This window comes from Coenobita brevimanus, chromosome 74 (genome assembly GCF_032717465.1).
Source record: "Coenobita brevimanus isolate Jiangsu-jjx chromosome 74, ASM3271746v2, whole genome shotgun sequence".
Classification (NCBI taxonomy): domain Eukaryota; kingdom Metazoa; phylum Arthropoda; class Malacostraca; order Decapoda; family Coenobitidae; genus Coenobita; species Coenobita brevimanus.
Genome location: NC_137027.1, coordinates 3,865,150 through 3,887,649, shown reverse-complemented (window position 1 = coordinate 3,887,649; position 22,500 = coordinate 3,865,150). Strand labels below are relative to the sequence as shown.

The window sequence follows — 22,500 nt, the reverse complement described above, 5'->3', positions numbered from 1 at the left end:
GGTAGTTGTGGTAGATGATGGTAGTTGTGGTGCATGGTGGTGGCTGTGGTTGTAGAAGATAAAGGTAGTGGTGGTGGATGGTGGTGGACGGTTGTGGCGATGGTGGTTGTGGTTGTGGTAGTTGGTGATAGACCTGGTGGTTCTTGGTGGTTGTGGTGGATGGTGGTAATAGTGGTAGATGGTGGTGGTTGGTTGTGGTAGTTGGTGGTTCGTTGTGGTGGTGACAGCTGGTGGGAGTTGTGGTGGTTGTGATGGTGACAGTGGTGGTGAATGGTGGTGATTGTGATGGTAGTGACTGGCTATAGTGATGGTGGTTGTGGATGTGGTGGGTGATGGTAGTAGTGGTGGATGGTTGTGGTTATTTGTGGTAGCTGTGGTGGATGTTGGAATGGTGGTCAATAGTGGCCAAGGTTGTGGTAGCCGCAGTGGTTATCAAGGCAATGGTGGTGGTTGATAGTGGTTGACTGTGGTAGCTGCTGTTGTGGTTGGTGTGGTTGTGGTTAGTGGCTGGTCATAATGAAGGATGTGGTTGCTGTAGTTTGGCCGGTAGTGGTGGTTGTGGTTGTGATGGTAGCGGTCAGTGGTGGTGGTTATGGTGGTGGTAGTAGGGGTTGTGGTAGTGTTGGTGATGGTGGTAGTTGAGGTAATAGTAGTAGTGGTGGCATGCGAGGTGGTAGTGTTGATGATGCGGGTGGTAGCAATGGTGGTAGTAGTAGTGGCGGTGTTGATGGCGTTGGTAGTAATGATGGTAGTAGTGGTAGTCGATAGTGGTGCTGACAGTGGTGGTAGTGGAGGTGGTGATAGCAGCGGGCAATAGTAATGGTGATAGTGGTGGTAGTAGTAGTAGTAGTGGCGGTAAGAGTGTTGATGGTGGTGGCAGTAGAGGTAGTGGTAATAGTTGCGACGGTGCTAGAAGAGGTAGTGGTAGTAGTGGTAGAAGTAGTGGTAGTAGCAATGGTGGGCGTTATAATATTTTTCATTTTATTTGTACTTTGATTAAATTGCTTAGTATGGATGAATGCAATATTGATCATGGCACAGTTTGTCACCATGAATTACCCTCACAATACACTGGCTTGACAGAAATGGGGTTAGTGATGATGATGATGATGACGATGATGATGATGATGATGATGATGATGATGATGATCTGTTTATGATGATGATGATGATGATGATGATGATGAGGAGGAGGAGGAGAAGGAGAAGGAGAATGAAGAAGACGAGGACGAGGTGGATCCTTTTGTTGATTTTTGGATGATGACAATTATTTAATTATTATTATTATTATTATTATTATTATTATTATTATTATTATTATTATTATTATCATTAGTAGTAGTAGTAGTATCATCATCATCATCATCATCATCATCATCATCATCATCATTATTATTATTATTATTATTAGCCTAAACCTAAACATAATTTCAACCTTTTCCACTCCAATTACAATGCCTCAGTATGTATGAATGTAATTTATCCAAGCATACCCTCCATCATAAATTATCCCCACACGATCAATGAATTCTATCGTGTGGGGTATTGTTATCGTCTGTGTCTGTCAGTGCTCTGTTTATTACTACTATTTATCGTCTTATTTATCGTTGGTATTCGAGGCTAATGTTATTGTTGCTCTTAATACCACTCCCTTTATCGTTATTATTATTTCTGTTACTATTTTTGTCACTAGAGTCACCACTGTCACTACCACCATGACCACCACCACCACTATCACTACCATCATCAGCCATTGTCATCATCATCGTCATCACCATCATCATCATCACCACAATCTTCAAACTATCTACGGTACTACCACTACCAAAACTGCCACCATTACAAGACTACTCATCACTATCCACATCATCATCATCAACACTATCACCACTACCATCATCACCATTAATGCCATCACTACTACCATCATTACCACTACCACCATCATCACCATAACCACACCATCATCATCACCACATCCCTATCACCACAACCACCACCACCACCACCACCACCATCATCACCACCACCACCATCACCACACCAGCCTCCCTACCCTTCTACTATTTCCAGGTCAGACAGTCAAGATTTACACTTTGCATACCAGACACCGGACCCCGCCTTCACCTCTTCCCCCTCCCCCTCCCCATCCCCTTCTCCATCCCCTCCCTCCCTTCATCCCCCACCTCGCATTCCCATTTTTCGTTCTTCATTTCCCTCCTCCTCCTCCTCCTCCTCCTTTCCACTTACAACTTGCTTCCTCCTTTTCTTCCCCTCTTCCCCTCCCCTCTTCTCTTCTCGTCTTCCTCTTACTCTCCCTCTTCTCTCTTCTTCTTAACCACCATTTTCTATCCTCTCTCTCTCTCTCTCTCTCTCTCTCTCTCTCATTTTTATCTCCGTTGTGACATTCTCTCTCTCCCCTCTTCCCATCCCCCTTGCCTCATATTTTTATCTCTATTGTGACTCTCTCTCTCTCTCTCTCTCTCTCTCTCTCCCGTCTGTCTATTTCCCCAATGTTCCTATCTGTCTTATCTTTTACCCCTCTCTCTCTCTCTCTCTCTCTCTCTCTCTCTCTCTCTCTCTCTCTCTCTCTCGTGTTAACATTATTTTCTTCATTTTTACCCCTTTTGTTTCTCGTCTTGTATTCCTCTCCGTTCTATTGTTCTATTTCTTCCTTCTTTTACTATGTTTCCTTTGTGTTGCTTTACTCGGTCTGGCTTTCCCCCTCCTCTCTCTCTCTCTCTCTCTCTCTCTCTCTCTCTCTTCTATCTATTTTTCTTCCATTTCTACTCTCTCCTTATCTCTTCTCAGTCTATGTCTCCCGTCTGTCTCTTTCCCCAATGTTCCTATCTGTCTTATCTTTGATCTCTCTCTCTCTCTCTCTCTCTCTCCCTAAATCCTAGGTACTGCCGCGTATATCATGTAAACACAGCAAATTCATTCACGGTTTATATAACTCCAATGAATAACAACAACAATTAATTTCCAGCCTGCAAAAATTAAAAATACAAAAAAAAATTGATCAAAAGAAATATTCACCGCTATCAATTCCGTGTATAAATCGGGGGATAAAATTTAAAAACCAGCATTCGAGTTTGATTTTATCTCTCCCGCGCGCCATTCCACCCCATCCCGATTCAGGCGATGGCGCTGGGAGGGGCATCGAGGGGAAAGTAAAGATAACACGCTTCCACAAATCATAAAAGCCAGACGCCATTACTCCACGCTCTCTCCCCAGCCGTGGATATTTTAAAACTTCAAACCCTGGTCGGCTCCTCTCCTGAATTATTATCTATGCCACGCCATGTCTCCCAAATATAAAATCTTTGCTGTGTGGACGGAACCAAACGCGGCCAGCTTCTTTTTTTTCTGAGGTGTCTCCTAAGCCGTTATGTTACGTAAATAAAGGAGGAAAAATATGAGGCAGGAAAGTGATGTATAGTGTATGCGTCCATAACCCAGATATATAGAGTTTGGAAATACAAGGATGAATGTGCCATATACAATTTGTTGCTGCTGCTGTTGTTGTTGTTGTTATGGCCCCGGGAGAATCTGAACTCTGTAGACTGCAAGTTGATGCTGCCTTCTTCCTGCAATCTACCGTTCACTTTTTAGGAGATAAGGAAGGAGATGAGGGACGTTTGTAGAGATGGACACATAGCGTCCTGGTTATACTGGTGCCACCGCGTGAAGGCTTCCATTTGCAACACCAAGTCTTATATTCTCAAAAATCTATTATATTTCTAGTTCTTTCCTAGACTTTCAAAAGAGAAGCGGGGAAAATACATGAAGAAATTCAGCAACCTCACATTATCTAAGGAATACTCGAGATATTCTCCTTCTCCAGCGGTAAATTTGGCCACGGCGCCAAAGGGACCGACATCCTGGCGCCAAAACGAAGAGGGAGGGGGACGAGACAGGGTGTGGGAAAAACCTCGACTTTCACGGCCAAACTACGACCTTATTCCATTAACACAGAATACTGGAACATGCAGGAGTCCTCCAAAAGGAACATTATCACATAGAAACTGTGGGGGTGACCAAATGGAGGGGAATGAGGGAGAGATTTTCTGTCTGAAGGGGAAGAGGGGGGTACAAAATGGGGGTGTAGGAAAAACCCCAAACTCAACACTTTTGCAGACAACCCACGACCTCCACGACCTTACACCACCAACACACATTACTGGAACATGTAAAGCTCCTGGAAAAGGCTTGTTATTACGTAAGAAGTGTGTGGGAGTGGCCAAATGAAGGGAAACTGAGAGAGAAAGGAGACTGTTTTGAGGGTGGGAGGGTCCTTTTGCAGCCTCCAAGACGAAGATCAGTCCTCGCTGACGGAAGTAGGACACTCTGACATACAGTCCCATATTTCACACACACACACACACACACACACACACACACACACACACACACGTTTTCTTCGCCCAATTACACCGACATGCATGCAGGCAAATACATACATGATTTTTCTTGCACGCCCACTGCACGCGACTCATTTCTCACACACGAACTCGTATTTATGCTCATGGCTCTTCCTGTTTGATGGCGTCGTTTTTTATACTTTCTGCTGCCGATCTAATACAAAGCAGAAGAGTCTTTTGGCCTGAAGGGGTTAGAACCAATCTCCATTAAATCCTTAAATGCAATAACATCTAAACTTTATTTTTCCTATTGATTGATGGGGTCGCCCACCATCCACCCCCTTAATGTAGTACTACCTTCAAACGACTCTACAATGAGAGAAAATCCAAATGGTTTCTTGTAGCCCGGGATGCCGTTTACTATTTCTAGTGGGTTTCGGTACTCCGGATGTGGCCCATAATTATTTGCCTATGAGAATGGAAAGGGGTTTATTGCTCACAAAACACCAGTCAGAGGTAAACAGCTGCCCACCCTTAGCTTAAACGTCTGGACTCTACCGATTTTACTCTACTGCCATCTTGCCATATCGAATGCTGAGGTGTAATAACAGATTTATACTAGAATATGACGCTAGTGACAAACAGGTGCTACGGCAAGAATTTAAAGTATTGTCTTTTTATGTCACTGAGCTACGTGAAATAAACTACAAAAGGACGAAAAGCTGGGCCAAATTAAGGTGAACGAACTGTAGCAGCCTAACCCCAGGCACCTACGCTCCTGATGAGGTACAAAAGGCTTGGATGATAGAAATAGATATAGATAGATAGACATGATTATACAGCCTGGAACGTCTGGTATAGTTTATCCACCATAACTTGGCCTAGATTTTTGTCCTTTTGCAGTATGGTCCATGTATCTCAGTGGCAATATAAGACAGTACCGCGGCTCCACAGTCCACAGCCTTTCCACAGTACTTCTTCGTGATTAGCATTATATTGTAGAGTTAATTTAATAAGTTGGGCATTCAAGACGGAGAGAAGGCAATTTTAGGCCAAGTTAAAGTGAAAAGAATGAAGTAAAGGAATCAAAAATAAAATCCATTAATCTTTGCAAATTTCGCGTCCTGTGCTTTACAGTATTCCTTCTTCCGACTGACAATTTTATACACTTTAACCCCTTCACTGCGAGGACGTTTTCCATTTAACTCAATTTCCGGACGATTTTATTCAGACCCCAAGCGATATATTTCAAACTACAGATATAATTAACCCCTTCACTGCGAGAGGTCCTTCCGAGGGTTAATAAAAATCGTCTGGAGGTAGGAAGAATTGGGCATCGTACTGAGAGGGTTGAGAGAAACATCTAGAAGTGAGAGTTTACTATATCAGTCATGTCGTACTTTCAGGTCCTCATTCATGTACTGTACGTTATAGGCATATATACTTGCACGGACACACAAGCACACGCTCACCCACACGTACGCAAACTCGTACAGTACATGCACAAGCACAGTACTGTATATTGGCCATCGACATACTCGCACGCACTTATACTTTCACGCACATAAGTCAGACCATGTGCATTTATCTTTAACACACACACACACACACACACACACACACACACACACACATCCTCACTTATCATCGCCTACTTGAGTCAATCTTTGACTAACGTCAACAACATTATAGAAGTCATTAATGAACAGAAATGGAGGTGGGCAGGTCATGAAGTAAGAATAATGGATAACCGATGGGGCAAGAGGCTGACTGACAGGACTCCAAGAGACTGTATGCGTAGCAGAAAAAGGACAGACAAGAGGTGGAGAGATGAGACAGAGAAGTTTGCAGGCAAGACCTGGCAGAGATTGGCTCTGACATAGAATTCTTGGAAAAGTATGGGGGAGGCCTTTGTTCAGCAGTGGACTTGTAATGACTGATGATGACAATGATGATGACGAGTCATTTCACCGAACACAATCTCTCTCTCTCTCTCTCTCTCTCTCTCTCTCTCTCTCTCTCTCTCTCTCAGAGGGAGAGCAATGGACTCAGGAAGTAAAAGCATCAACCACTGTGATAAAAAATGCAGTGTCTAAGTCCAACCCATTACCAAATCCGGACGAACCTGACATAAGAACGAAAATGAAACTGACAGCACTGAAACACGAACAGAAACGAACCGGACGAAAAGAAATGAAACACGAACGAACAGAAATAACTTAGACAAAAAGAACTGAAACATGAACGAACGAAAATGAAATGGACGAAGATAACTGAAACACGGACGAACGAGAATGAAACAAAAAGAAGTGAATCAAGATGAATGGAGGGGAACAATAAGCGAATGAAACTGAAACACGAAGAATTAAGAGAAAGCACAATCGAAACTAAATGAAACAAAAAAAAAAAAAACACTGAACAAGAAAATATATCACACACGAACGAAACGAAACACGAACCAACAATAATGAATCAAGGTAAAACGAAACTGACGAGAAGGAAGATGTGAAACACGAACGTAACTAAATGAAAAATGAGCGAAATTAACTGAAACAAATGCTAATAAAAGAGCATGCGTTGAAATGAATGGGATGAAACATTATGAAATGCGAACGAAACACTGTGGTTCATTAGCCTGATTAATCTTTACTACCGCAAAAATATGAGAGAGAGAGAGAGAGAGAGAGAGAGAGAGAGAGAGAGAGAGAGAACTGCAGTTACTATACCATAAATTTTAACGAGAGAGAGAGAGAGAGAGAACTGCAGTTACTATACCATAAATCTTAACGAGAGAGAGAGAGAGAGGTCACCCTACCATGAATCATAACGAGTATTTGCTTTTCTCACATCCCTCCTATGACTCACTCTCTCACTTTTTCACTCCCACACCCACACCCACACTTCCATTTGCACACCACATGGACACAGATTTCTCTCTCTCTCTCTCTCTCTCTCTCTCTCTCTCTCTCTCTCTCCAGCATTCAGCACTGCCTTCTGAACTTTCTGACAGAGATCAATGTAGGAAAGGGTTCAATGGAGAGAGAGAGAGAGAGAGAGAGAGAGAGAGAGAGAGAGAGAGAGAGAGAGAGAGAGAGAGAGAGAGAGAGAGAGAATGAAGCAGGTCAAACAGATCAAAGACAGGACAGAGAGGAGAAAAACGGGGAGTAAGACAAAGAAAGAATTAAAGAGAAAAGAGAGAAATAACATAAAAGAGAGGAAGAGAGAGATCGTGAGACAGTGAGAGTTGATAGAAAAAGAGGCCAGTATATCCTCTTTAATCTCTCTCTCTCTCTCTCTCTCTCTCTCTCTCTCTCTCTCTCTCTCTCTCTCTCTCTCTCTCTCTCTCTCTCTCTCTCTCTCTCTCAATTCATGCTTATTTTCATCACTTCTGTACCTCTTATATTCCTCCTCCTTCTCCTTTCTTTCTCTCCTCCCTTTCCCTCCTCCACCTTTCATCATCTTCCTCTTTTGGTTCATAATTTTCCTTCCTCTTCTACCCACCCTTCCGTCCCTCCTTCCTTCCTTCCTTTCCCTTCCTTCCTCCCATCCTTCCTTCCTCTTCCACTCCTCTTGTTCCTCATTTACTAGTCATATGTTCCTCCTTCAATGCCAGTGTCTTCTACCCTCCGTCCTTCATTCCTTCCTTCATTCATTCACTCATCCTTCCCTCCTTTCGCATTCTATTCTTCCTTTCTTTGCCCTTCCTTCCCTCCTTCGCTCCACTTTCCATCCATCCATCCATCTATCCATCCATCTATCTAATCATCTAGCCGTCTATCCATCTACCCAACTATCCATCCATCCATCCATCCATCCATCTATCCATCCATCCATCTATCCATCCATCCATCCATCCATCCATTTATCCATCCATTCATCTGTCTATTAATTCTTCCTTCTTGCTTACTTCCTTATCTTTCCTGCTTTCTTTCTCTCTTTCATCTTTCATTATTTTTCTTTTCCTTTCTTTCTTCTTTTTTCTTTCTTTCTTCCTTCCTTCCTCCCTCCCTGACCCTTCCCTCCCTCCACTTTCCTCTCTTCTTCCCTCCCTGCCTCCTTCTCTCCATCATTAGTGTGAGTACTCTTGACCATACTTGTTATACTGTATTGAGGAGGAGGAGGAGGAGGAGGAGGAGAGAGAAGGGAGGAAGGATAGGGAGGAAGGAGATGAGGGAGAAATGCAAGGAGGAAAGAGGGGAGAAGGGAAAGGGATGATGAAGAATGGTGATGAGAAACAAAGAGGAGAAAGGAAGAATGAGGGAGAGGGAGGAAGAGGGGAAGACAAAATAGGGAGTGAGGAAGGATAAGGACGAGGTAGAGAAAAACGGAGTAGGGATGGGGATGTGATGAGAATGAGATGGCAAATGAGGGAGACGGAAAGGAAGAAGGAAGACTGATAAGGGGGTGAAAGGGAAAAGTAAAGGCGAAGAAAATAACGAGGAAGAAAGAGAAGAAGAAGAGGAGGAGGAGGAGGAAGAGGAGGAGGAGGATAATAATAATAATGAAAGAGAGGAAGAACAGGAGGAAGAGGATGGTGATGGTGATGATGATGATGATGATGATGATGATGATGATGATGATGATGATGAAGACAGAAGAAAACAAGAAATACGAAGCGAAGAACCGTCAATGAAGAAAAAGGAGAAGGCGAGGAAGACAACACATAAAAATAAATAATGGCCGCAAGAGTGTAAGAATAATGAGGCATAAAGGACGATAAGACGATAATGGAGGAGGAGGGAGAGTGTGATATAAGAAGGAGGAAGGCTGTTAATTTTTTCACTGACAGAGACAGAGACAGAGAGAGACAGACAGAGAGAGAGAAATAACCATAACCGTAACTACAAGGTGTACTAGACGATAAATGGAGTAAAAAAGTGAGATATACAAAATAAATGCTTAATAATAACCTTAGGATGAAGAGGTATGCAGTTATTGTTTTATTACTGATGTTATTGTTGTTGCTGCTGCTGTTGTTGTGATTATTGTTTTTATTATTTCATAGACGCCAGACGTTATTATTTTCTTCATTATTATTATTATTATTTTTTTATTCCTATCAACATCAAACACGTTCAGTAACTGTCATTTCTACAGCCATCTCCACCTCCAGCAAAACACAGCACACACTGAACCCAAACATGCCTGAGTTCTTTCTCCCGTGTACATATATCAACACACATTCCTCTCCACCTCCAACACAACACACTCCAACACACATAAACACAGTCCATAAAATCCAACACAACACAGCGTATCACAATCCAGCATAATCTAACTCTCCAATTTAACACAACACAATCGAAAGCAGTATTATCCGTCTCCTCATTTCCACTATCACCTCACTAACATCACCTTTTCATTATCCTTGAAACTCTATAGACGTAATGACACTAGAATATAAAAGATAACACACTACACCACAATATAACACGCTATAACACTGCATAATCTTAACTACCATCCACGTCCTTCCTTGCCGTTGTTTTATTATTAGTAGTAGTAGTAGTATTTTATTATCCAGCCTAGAGAACCACAATATAAGAGTTAATAAAGATAAACTCTCTCTCTCTCTCTCTCTCTCTCTCTCTCTCACACACACACATACACACACCTTTCTCTATCATATCCACTATTACCACCATCATTTCTTCCATCACCCAACAAACACCAAACACAACGACGGCAGAAATAAAAACACCCCCTACTTCTCGTCTGACCTTTGACATTTACACGATTTAACTAATTAGATGACAATTACTCATTAGTTGTCGCCTTCTGAATCGGTTTGTTCTTTTTTTTCTCTTTTTATATATTTTTTTCAGATTCATTTATACGTTTTAATTTTTTTCAGATTTACTTTTACATCATTCGGGATTATTTCTTCAATTTTCCGTGTTATTTTCGGCCTTTGATGTCATGTTTTTCTTTTTCTTTCTTTTTTTTTTCTCATACATGTACTCTATATTTTTTTCAGTTTCTCTTAATCTTTTACAAATTTTCTACTTTCCATGTCGTGAGTACCTTCATTCTCTGGTACGTCTGTTTTTATCATATTTATTTATTTATTTATTTACTTACTTATTCATTCACTTTTCAACATGGAGGTAATCTTTAATATAACCAATTTACAAAACAGTCTCTCAGGATAGAATTTTTGCTAAACGTCCCGTATCCCTTTCCCATCCTTTATTCAGTCCTATTTTTTCATGTCATTCTTCCTATTTCCAGACGATGTATTAAATTTCGGATGAAGCTCGAGAGGGTTAATGAGGCCTAAATCTAACCCCTAACTTAAAAAAAAAAAATCTCCCCCCCCAAAAAATATATATAAGAAAAAGTAAATGGAGATAAAAAAATGAAATGGAAAATACGTAACTGAATTTAAGGAGTTAGTATTCAAAGCGTCTCTAGCATTATTATTATTATTATTATTTTTTTTTTATAATTCATGGAGTTGTTTCTGTGTTATAATTTTTCCTCCTTGTTCAGTGTTCATTTATGGTCATTTAGTTTTATTGTTAATTTTATACACGCACACACACGCACATACACACACGCATAAATACATACACACACACGCATAAATACATACACACACATTCACGTATACACACATACTGTACATACATATATACATTATACATACATCCTCTCTCTCTCTCTCTCTCTCTCTCTCTCTCTCTCTCTCACACACACACACACACACACACACACACACACCGACAGCCAGTATTTACCTCCCCTCCAACTAAAACAAAAGAGAAAAAAACACACAAGATTTTTTCCATGAGGGCAATTCTGAACATGATTTCCCAAGAGGCGCTCCAAACACAAACATATTCTTTTCTTTGTTTATTTTTGTTTTTTTTACGAAGATATTTACAACGAAATAAATGTAACGAAAATATAAGGATGTGGAGGGGTAGACGGAGAAAGTAGCAAGTCGTCAAGAAAACAGATGACTAAGGACAGTCGGTAAATTGCACTTCACTAGAATTCACCTGGCAGTGTCTTACGCATTGCAGGTAAAGCTCGGTGTGCTGGTGTGGGCGCGGCGGTGGCGGTAGGAAATAAATAAATGGTGCAGGGTAAATAGTGATTGAGAATAAATGATGCAGGGTAGACATTGATAAAGTGGAGGAGCGTGCTATATTATGAACCACCCTGTAAAATAGACGAAATCAGGGGAAAAATTGTGAGAGACTGACTAGGAGAGTGTATGAGAGTGAGATAGGTTGGGAGGATATGGGGACAACAACAAGGTGTGGAAGTATGGAATGGGGAATAGAGTGAGACTGACTAGGAGAGATTATGAGAAAGAGACTGACTAGAGAGTGTATGAGTGAGGTTAGTTGGGAAGAGAAGGGGGGAAGGAGACAGAGTTCAAGGTGGAGGTATACGAAAAGAGACTGACTAGGAGAGTGTAAGAGAGTGAGATTGGTGAGGGGAGAAGAAAGGGAGACCGAAAACAAAGTGGAGGATGTATGGAGAAAGAAAGACTAACTAGGAGAGTACGAATGAGACTAGATGGGTGGAATGAGAAAGAGAGGAAGACCGAGAAAGACGAGGAAAGAGAAGGTACAAGAACATGTAGAGAGTGAGAGACTGACTAGGAGAGGGCATGAGTGGAACTGGTTGGGGGAGAGAGAGAGAGAGAGAGAGAGAGAGAGAGAGAGAGAGAGAGAGAGAGAGAGAGAGAGACTGGGTGGTAAAGTAGTGAAAGATGGTGCGTCGTGGTAAGAGGGGTTGTTACCGAGTAGGGACTGAAACGTCTGGAGGTCCTGTTATCACCCCTCACAGGACGCAGAGTCGGGCAACTGATAAATGGACAGATAGATAGACAAACTGACAGACAGATGGAGACAGATAAAACAGATAGATCGAAGTCTGAGATAAGGAGCTAGATAGACGAGCAAATGACAAGAATGTTAACCCTTCAGCCTACGGACATCTACAGGGGTATATTTTTGCTGCATATAACGTCAGACTCATAAGTGGTTTAGAGCTCCCCCCCCCTCATAGTGAAGGGGTTTACGAAGGTTACATCTGACCCCTCCAGTTCCAGACGCCCCTCTACAGATGAACAGTCTTTGGAGAATCAAGAATATATAGATGAAAAAGAATGTTATCAGAGTGAAGGGAGTAATTCAAGTCCCCCCGAACTGCTATCTATCTGCCTGTCTACCAATCAGTCTGCCTGTTTATCTGTCTATCAGCCTGTCTAACTATCTGTCTGTCTGTCTGTTTACCTGTCTATCTGTCTGTCTATCTATCTGCCTGTCTGTCTGTATATGTATCTTTAACTTTCCCGGAGAGGGTGGCAGAGAAAAAACTCCTTTCCACCACAATGCTGCCCCTTCGCCATCCCACACCACCCTCAGTCACATACCTCTCCACCCCGTTCCTCCACCTCATCCTGGGTCTCGTTATGCAGTCATTTAATTACTACTTCACCGAGGGCTTGAACCCGGCACCCACGCTCATCATGTGTTAATTATACTCTTTACAAGTGAGGGTAATGACGTGTGGATCAAATTAACTCGGTGCCAGGTTAATTAGATTATTATAAGGTGTGTCCTCTGCAAAAATCATCCCTCCAGGCGTACGTCATGATGGAGGATGGCTTGGGTTGGCATAATGCATGATGGAGGTTGGCATGAAGGGCTGGATGTGAATGGCGACAGTGGGGACTTGAGGACTGTTTTTTTTTTTTTTTTTTTTTTTTTTTAACTTCTGGCAATAGAGGTATTAATATTCACACACACACACACACACACACACACACACACACACACACACACACACACATACAAAGAGAGAGAGAGAGAGAGAGAGAGTGTGTGTGTGTGTGTGTGTGTGTGTGTGTGTGTGTGTGTGTGTGTGTGTGTGTGTGTGTGTGTGTGTGTGTGTGTGTGTGTGTGTGTGTGTAGCATAACCATAACGTGTCATACACTTCAGCTTTCTGTGATTCCCAAGACACAGAAGTCACTAAAATAATTCCATGATAAACACAGACACACAGCTTAACATTCCAGCCACGTTCTCCCTCACCTGTAGAGTAAGTTCTAGTAATTACCGGAGAGTATTTAATATTGCTGCCCCTAATCGCCTACCTGTCCCTAACTGCCGCGTTGTCTGTAATTATCAAGGAAGAGGGGAGGGGGGCTGAGACGGGAGAGAGGGGAGGAGGAGGAAGATGGAAGGTAGGGAGGGGGAAGCGACGGAGGGGGAGGGAAGATCTCGTGGGCTTTGGAGTATTAACCCTTTCAATTCGAGGGCGTAATTTCCCTTTCTGTCTTGCTACCAATTGACTTTATGTTGTTTCAGAGATATCTTTAAAACTGGAGGGGTTAAATGGAGATTAGTGTCATCCTCTCCACTGCCACATCTTTTCACAAAATTAGGTAAAATTCTCTATATATATCGGTCTCTGTGTTGTATTTGTATTGTGTATCAGTTCATATAGGTTCGCTGAATCGGACCTTCTTCTCGGAGGGGGAGTGACGGCCAGAACTAACTCTTCCTCATGCTGGCGAAGACGAATGGTAGAAGGGTCTGTAGAAGAGTGCTGCCTGTGACGTCGATGTGTTATATTGGTTGTGTGTGTGTGTGTGTGTGTGTGTGTGTGTGTGTGTGTGTGTGTGTGTGTGTGTGTGTGTGTGTGTGTGTGTGTGTGTGTGTGTGTGTGTGTGTGTGTGTGTGTGTGTGTGTGTGAGTGTCAGTTTTTTAGCCTGTATATTTAATCGTCAGAACCAACAGGGTGTGAACATATATAAGCACATGAAAGGACATGCTACCAACACCCACTCACAATATCCGCCACACCATGAGCTCCAATCCAAGACTCTAGACTCACGCATCGCAAGCCAAGTACGTTAACCACCGAGCACCGCAACTTTAATCCGGAGACAGCAAGGGTAAATGATGAAAGGCGTCCTCAGGCAGAAGGGGGTCAAATAATCCTTCTCTCCGCGGTAACTCCTCTGAACTGAATAAAATCGTTCGACGTGGGCAGGAAAATGCAAAGTTAGTATGGAGTTTGGGCTGTGCAGTTCGTCTTATCAACTCTCCTCGTCTCGTCTGGTCTCCTCTCTCTCTCTCTCTCTCTCTCTCTCTCTACGGCATGAGTTACCTGTTTATTTCCTCCACATGAGACTGGTAAGCTAGGATCTCTCTTTTTCCGTCTGTCTGCTCTCTGCCTATGACCTCCAGTTTTTCAAAGACAAAATATCAAGGCACCAAAAAACAAAAACTCTTGATTTACACTAACTTCTATTCATTTGTCTCCGGAAATGACATCGTTTTAGGAGCTCTCGTTCTCTGCTACATTTTTTCTGGACAAATTTTCTTCACGTAAAATTCAACACACACACAAAAAAATAAAAATAAAACCGTCCATTTGTTTTTTTGTGTTTTTTTATGTTTGCTGATGTACCCCAGTGACCTTGATTGACCTGGCGTGACCTGACTTCCTCTATCTGATCAAGCCTGACCTGATCACAGCCCGCTAAGTTTATGAGGTCACTTAAAGATACAAACTTCCCTGGCGCCACCTCCTGTAATCGGGACAAAAGGGGAGGGGAGGGGAGGGGAGGGGAGAGAGAGAGAGAGAGAGAGAGAGAGAGAGAGAGAGAGAGATTAGAAAGAAAAGGGAGGAAGAAGTCTGTAGCAGGGTTTTGGAGAGAGAGGAAGTCAATGGAACGTGCGAGAGAGAGAGAGGGGGGGGGGGGCACTATGTCATTCTCTGTAGTTCACTCAGTTTTCATTTCACAGCGTCATTCTCTTAATTTCAGCACATTATATTCGGCTCAACCAGTTAACGACCAATTTAACTTTATTAATTACTGTTTTAACACTGCAGAATCTCTCTCTCTCTCTCTCTCTCTCTCTCTCTCCCAGACCAATTAAGAGCGAGACAGACAGGTGGGGAAATAAGAAATGATTCCCACAGGTGACTAGCAGGATATTAAGGGGGGAGGAGGAGGAGGAGGAGGAGGAGGAGGAGGAGGAGGAGGAGGAGGAGGAGGTGAAGGAGGAGGAGGAGGAGGAGGAGGAGGAAGACAAAGGGAGGAAGGAAATAGAAAAGGAAAGGAAAAGGAAATGCGATAATAAGAGTTGAGAGGAAAGGAAGTTCGTGAGGTCAAGAAGTAGGAGAATGAGGAGGGGAAACCTGAGACTGAAAAGGAAAAAAAAAAAAAAAAGAAGAAAGCAGAAAAGTTTGTTAAGAAGATGAACGAGGGAGGAGGAGGAGGAGGAGGAGGAGGAGGAGGAGGAAGAGGAGGAGGAGGAGGAGGAGGAGGAGGAGGAGGAGGAGGAGGAGGAGAAGGAGGAGGAGGAGGAGGAGGAGAAGGAGGAGGAGGAGGAGGAGGAAAGATATAACTGAAATATATGAAGAACTCCAATGACTAAGATAAGCAGCTATTTAAAAATGAGAGAGAGAGAGAGAGAGGGAGACCCCCACCCCTAAATCTATCGCTGTCATAAATTTTATATATCGTATTCACGCACGTTCGCTCACACACAATGCACGAACCTACAGCAAGTTCTCAGAGAAAATCTACGGGGAATGCAACCCACATTTCACTAATTCAACAGAGAGAGAGAGAGAGAGAGAGGGGGGGGGTCACACAAACATACAGAAAGAAAGAAAAGCAGACTGACAGTGGTGGCCTAATATCATTCTTTCATCTGTTTTCTTTCTATGTTTCATCACGCTAATGTACCCGTTCTCTCTCTCTCTCTCTCTCTCTCTCTCTCTCTCTCTCTCTCTCTCTCTCTCTCAGCCATAGTATTCCTCTTTATCCTGTTACATCAATATATCCCACAGCCTGCTTTTTCTCCTCATATTTTTCCTTCATCCTTTTTCTCGTCACCAAAGCTTCCAACTTTCTTTAATCCTATCTCTCTCTTTTTTTTTTTTTTGAAAGTTTTTTCTAACCTTGCTCAGACTTCGACTTAGCTTCACTTTTTTCTCTTTTAACACACACACACACACACACACACACACACACACACACACACATAAGTATATATATATATATATATATATATATATATATATATATATATATATATATATATATATATATATCCTTGCTTTATTTGTTTCATTTTTCTCCTTCATTCTTCAACATTTATTCTCCTCCTCCCTCCCTCCTCTCTCTCTCTCTCTCTCTCTCTCTCTCTCTCTCTCTCTCTTCCTTGCCCTCCATTAGTTCCTGACTTCATCTGCCAGCCTCTCTCCTTTTCTTTCGATGTCTGTCTCACTTTCCCAACCTTTCTCATATTTTCTTCTCCCCCCCCTTCCTTCCTGCCTGCCTGCCTGCCTGTCTGCTTTCCTGCCTGCCTGCCTGCCTGCCTGCCTGCCTGCCTGCCTGCCTGTCTGCTTTCCTGCCTGCCTGCCTGTCTGCTTTCCTGCCTGCCTGCCTGCCTGCCTGCCTGCCTGCCTCTTTCTGTCTCGCCATCTCGACCTTTCTCTTATGTCTCCCTATCCCCTCCGTCTCTTTATGTGTCTCCCCGTCCTATCCTTATCATGTGTTCCTCCCTCTATTTCACCCTTTCCTCCCTCCTGCCTCCCTCTCTTTCTCCCTTTCCTCCCTTCTGCCTCCCCCACTTTCTACCCCTTCCTCACTCCTTCCTCTCTTTTCCCCTACCCCCTCCCTCCTTTCTCCCTCTCTCCCTACCCCGTCTCCCTCCTTCCTTCCTTCCTCCCTACGTCCTACTTTCTCCCTCTCGTTCATTTCTTCCTCCCTCCCTCCCTCTCTGTAGGTTTATCCAAGTCAACCTATTCCTTGTACCTTCTCCCGTCCCCCCCCTCCCTGGCCTCACCCCCCCCCTTCGACTAGCTCCTCTTTATTGACTTAATTACTCTCTCTCTCTCTCTCTCTCTCTCTCTGTTCTTCTTGCAGTCTTCCTCTATCCGTCTATTCCTCCTTCCCTTACTCTCCCTCCTTCTTAAGTTCTCCCCCCCCACCTCCCTCCCTCACTTAGAACATCTAGCCTGCCCAACCTTTTCCCCATCTCCCTACCCTCCTTTCTCTCTCACTTTCCCTCCTCTTCTCTTTTAACTCCCTTCCCACCCACCCTCTCTCTCTCTCTCTCTCTAGCTATCCCAACCCATTCTTTGCCTCCCTCCATCCCCTCCCTCTCTTTCTCTTTCCCTCCCTTCCTCATTCCTTCATTAATTCCCTCTTCTTCCCTCCCTGTCCATCTAGTCGCCCCAACCCTTTCCTTGTCTCCCTCCTTTCCTTGTCTCCCTCCCTCCCTCTCTCCCTCCCTCCCTCCCTCCCAGCTAATCTCCCTGCGGCTTTACGAGGCCCCAACACGAAGACTCATGACTATTAATGCTCTCCCTCTCCCTCTCTCCCTCTCTCCCTTCTTCTCCCTCTCTCCCTTCCCCTCTCCCTTTGTGTATCTCGTCCACTCACTTTTTTCGTCTCTCTCCCTTTATTTCCCTCCCTCTGCTTGCTCCTATTCCTCCCTCTTCCCTCATAAATTCTCCTCCATGACCATCACTATCTCCTCCCTCTCTGTTTCTCTCTCTCTCTCTCTCTCTCTCTCTCTCTCTCTCTCTCGTCCCTGTAGCCTACGCCCCCTTTTCTACCTGTCTCCTCCCCTCCCCATCTACTTCTCCCTCTCCTCTTCTCCCTCTCCTCTTCTTCTTCTTCTTCTTCTTCTCCTCCTCTTCCTCCTCCTCCTCCTCCTCCTCTATCTCAAGCATCCCACACCACACAAAAATAAAATAAAACACAATGAAAGAAAATAAAAACAACAAAACATTTTCACTCCAATTCCTGTCTATGTCAAATTCAATTACGGTGAAAATCTGTACAAAAATAAAATCCAAAGAAATAAAATAAAAAATAAAATCCAAAAAAAATAAAATAAAAAATAAAATCCAAAAAAATAAAATAAAAAATAAAATCCAAAAAAATAAAACGCCAAAAAAATAATCCAAAAAAATAATATGCCCAAAAAATAAAATGCAAAAAATATATATATGCAAAAAAATAAAATGAAAAAATACAATGTCCTAAAAAATGTAAATCCGAGAATATTTTCATGAATATACATAAAGAAAATATTGCGGGAAACGTAACTTCATCACAACGAGAGAGAGAGAGAGAGAGAGAGAGAGAGGGAGAGAGAGAGAGTTTGTGGAGATCTTAAACTTCGGTCGGGAGGAAAGTTATAACATTAATAGTATTACTTCTGTCTTACTTGTTAGTGGAAAATTACCCCTCTCTCTCTCTTTCTCTCTCTCTCTCTCTCTCTCTCTCTCTCTCTCTCTCTCTCATATTCTCTTTATTTTCTCTATTATTCATTCACTTGCTATCTCCTGTCTGTCCAATCTCTCCCTCTCTCATTTATTAACCTTGTCTATTTTTTTAATCTTTCCCTTTCAATCATTTTTCGTTTTTTTATAATTTCATCTCATTTCAATCACTAATTCGCCTTCTCCTCCCCTTCATCTCTCTCTCTCTCTCTCTCTCTCTCTCTCTCTCTCTCTCTCTCTCTCTCTCTCTCTCACCCATTTCTTACTCACCCTTTCTTCCTTCCCCCCCCTCTTGTTTTCTTCCACTCATTTTAATCTTATTATATTCCTCTATTTCCTCTTTCTCCATCCTCTCCCCCTCCCTCTATCCCTTCTCCTCCTTCCTCACTCACTCCCTCACCCCGTTCCCCTCTTTCCTCTCCCCCTCCCTTCCTCTCTCCCTTTATCCTTGTTTCTCTCCTCTCCATCCATCTTATAACTCTGTCATTCCTTAATATGTCCCTCAAATCTTCTTTCCATCATTCCTTCCTCATTCTCTCCTTCCCCCACCCTTTCTCTCTCTCTTTCCCGAGGCTTCTCTCTCCCCCCTCTCTCGTTCCTCTATCCCTAGCCCCCTCTCTCTCTTTCCTCCATCTCCATCCCCCTCTCTCTTCTTCCCGAGGCTTCTCCCCCCTCTTCTTTCTTCCCTCCCTCTCCAATATTTTACTTATTTATCCTATCCATTTATATTCTAACCCCCTTCATTAACTCTGTCTCTCTTCCCCTTCTTTCCCCCTCCCCTATTTCCCCATGTTCCCTTTCTTTCCCCCTCCCCTTTCCCCTCCCCTCAGAAGCCAAAAACTTTACCATCTCTTCCCCCTCCATTCTCCCCCTCCCCCTTCCCCTCCGTCTTCCTCTCTCTCTTTTCTCTTCTCCTTGAATCATTCCCTCCCATTCATTTTAATCTCTTTTGTCCCTTACATCTTCTATTCACTCTCTTTCTCTCCCCTACCCCCTTCCCCCTCCTTCTCCATCTCCTTCCCCCTCCCCTCCCCTTCTCAACCCCCTTCCCCTTCCCCTTCATTCACTTCTAAACCCTCTTCGCCTTCATTATATTCCCCCATTCACTCCTGCGTCCAGCTCCCCCTCCCCTCTCTCTTCCCCTCCCCCTCCCCTCCCCCCGCCCCCCAGAAGCCTGAAAACGCCCCCTCCCTCCCCCTCCCCCCTCCCTCCTTCCTAAGCCTTCATGAGCCGAAAATGAGGTTGATAAGACGCCTGGGGAAAAAAGCAAGAGTGTGGGAGGTTTCGGCCTGAATGAAAGAGAGAGAGAGAGAGAGAGAGGGAGAGAGAGAGAGAGAGAGAGAGAGAGAGAGAGAGGGAGGGAGGGAGAGAGAGACAGTAATACAGGATGAGTCAGCTGGGGAGGGTGAAGTAAAAGAAAAACGAATTAAAACATCATCATTATCATCAACATCATCACCACCAACACCGCCACCACCACCATCATCAAAATCACCACCACCACCATCATCAAAATCATCACCACCACCACCGTCATCATCATCATCATCATCATCACCAGCCCAATCTTAACTCCCATGTAGAGGACAAGGTGACGTAAAAATCAAGACACAAAGAAAAAGAAACAGTAAGAAAACAATCACACAGCGTGCCCAGTGAAATGGTCCACACAGTCTTTTAAGTCTTCAAAATACTGTCTTCACCTCACAAACGAAGCCATCACCTCTCTCTCTCTCTCTCTCTCTCTCTCTCTCTCTCTCTCTCTCTCTCTCTCTCTCTCTCTCTCTCTCTCTCTCTCTCTCTCTCTCTCTCTCTCAGCTTCACATAGGTCTGTAGTTTATTTTCATTCCATCTATTGTTCCTTTCTTTTTGGCGGATCTTCGTGTGTGTTTCATCCATCTATTTCTGTTCCTCATTAATTTTTTAGTTTCCTCAAATGCTATATCTCGCCTTTTCACAGATTTCTATGCCACATTCATCACAGGAGCCAAACTGAAGAGAGGAAAAGAGAAAGGAACAGAAGAGAGGAGGAAGAGAGGCGTGAAGAGAGAAGAGGAGACAGTGGAAGAAGGGACAGGAGAGGAGTGATGAGAAGGGAAGGAAGGAAAACAGAAAAGGATGAAAGGGAATAGAGATGAAAGGAGAGGAGAGAAAGAGAGAGAGAAGATACTGAATGTCACCCAATGAATAATGAAACGAAGTTGAGAGAAAGAGAGAGAGAGTAAGAGAGAGAGAGAGAGAGAGAGAGAGAGAGATTACGACCCTCCAAAAGCAGAAGAAAGCATCCACATCCTCATCTCCCTCCTGCTCACCATCATCACCACCATCATCACCACCACCACCACCATCACCACAATCCCAACCCTTCTACCTAAAAGATTTGGTGAGGCGGGATCCACAAATAAAGCAAGATAAAGCACAAGGGTAAAGCAATCACGCAGCGAGCCCAGTAAAATGCTCCACACAATCTTGCAATCTTTCAAGCCTTCCAAATTCTTCCTTTATCTCACAAACGTAACCAACACCACATATTCCTGTGTGTGTGTTTTTTTTTATCCTGTTTCTTATATATATATTTTTCTTCCTTTTTATATGGATTTACGTATATCTTTGGGCGGGATTTACGTTGTTTAATATTTTAGCAAGACGAAACTTAATTAATCATTGTCATATGCATTTCTGTATATACTTATTTATCTATTTCCATTTCCTGGCAATCTGTAGGTTCCTTTGCTTCCATATTTCTCTCTCTCTCTCTCTCTCTCTCTCTCTCTCTCTCTCACACACACACACACACACATTGATCCTCCATTTGACCTATCAAGTATTGGAGATAGAAGTGAGGAGAAGAGAAGCGAAGAGAAGAGATGAAGGAAGGAGAGGGAAAAAAGTGAAGAGAAATAGACGAAGTAGATAGAGAAAGAAAAATAGAGGAAAAATGAGAAGATAGGAGAGGTGAAAAAAAAAAAAAGAGAAAGAAGAGAGGAGGACATCGAACAACACCCTATGAAACATGAAGCAAAAATGAGAGAGACAGAGAGAGAGAGAGAGAGAGAGAGAGAGTTAGAGAGTTTCAGCTGCCTAACTCCCACACAAGTTCTATGACTTTGTTCCTCTAGCTGCTGTCTTCCTATCGCCTTCCTTCCTTCTTTCTTTCATTCATTTCTCCCTTCTTTCTTTCATTCATTTCTCCCTTCTTTCTTCTTAGCCTCTTTTCTTCTCCCTCTTCTTTCCTCTTCCTCCTTCTCTTTCATTCTCTCTTTCCTTTCCCTCTACCTTCTTCGCACATATCCACCACCTCTCTCTCTCTCTTGCTCCATTTACTCATCCATTCTTCATTCATTTCTTCCTTCAGACTTCTTCCTCCCTGTCCCTTTTCTCTCCCTATTTCCTTTATCCTCCTTCATCCTTCATTCCATCTCCTCACTCTTCGCACAACTTCCCACTTACAAGGAACCCTTTAAACTGAGTTAATTATTTGTGTCAATCTTCCTTACTCCATCCATCCATCTTTATTGTCTATCCATTCTTCCTTCCTCCTTCCATCCATCTTTCTATTATTGTCCATCTATTCTTCCTTCCATTTTTCCCGCCTCTCTACCCTCCTTATTCGTCCATCTTTCTTATTTCTCCATCCTTCCTTCCTTCGTCCCTCTCTCTTCTTTCTGCCCTTTACTTCCTTCCTCTCTTCCCCCCCTCCTTCCTTATTTTCTTCGACCCTCTCCTTTCTTTCCTTCCTTCCCTCCTCTCTGTCCTCCCTCATCCCTTCCTTGATCCCCCTCCCTTCTTTCTGTCCCTCCTTCCTTCCTTCCTTCCTTCCTGCCTCTCTATCCTCCCTCTTTCCTTCCTTCCTTCCAT

The 22,500-nt window shown here is 43.2% G+C and overlaps 1 protein-coding gene across 2 annotated transcripts in view; it reads right to left on the bottom strand.

The window, feature by feature from the left end:
* The window catches only part of LOC145407902 (prohormone-4-like), a 269,470-nt gene that overhangs the window by 212,423 nt on the left and 34,547 nt on the right, over window positions 1-22,500 (bottom strand). The window lies entirely within an intron of this gene.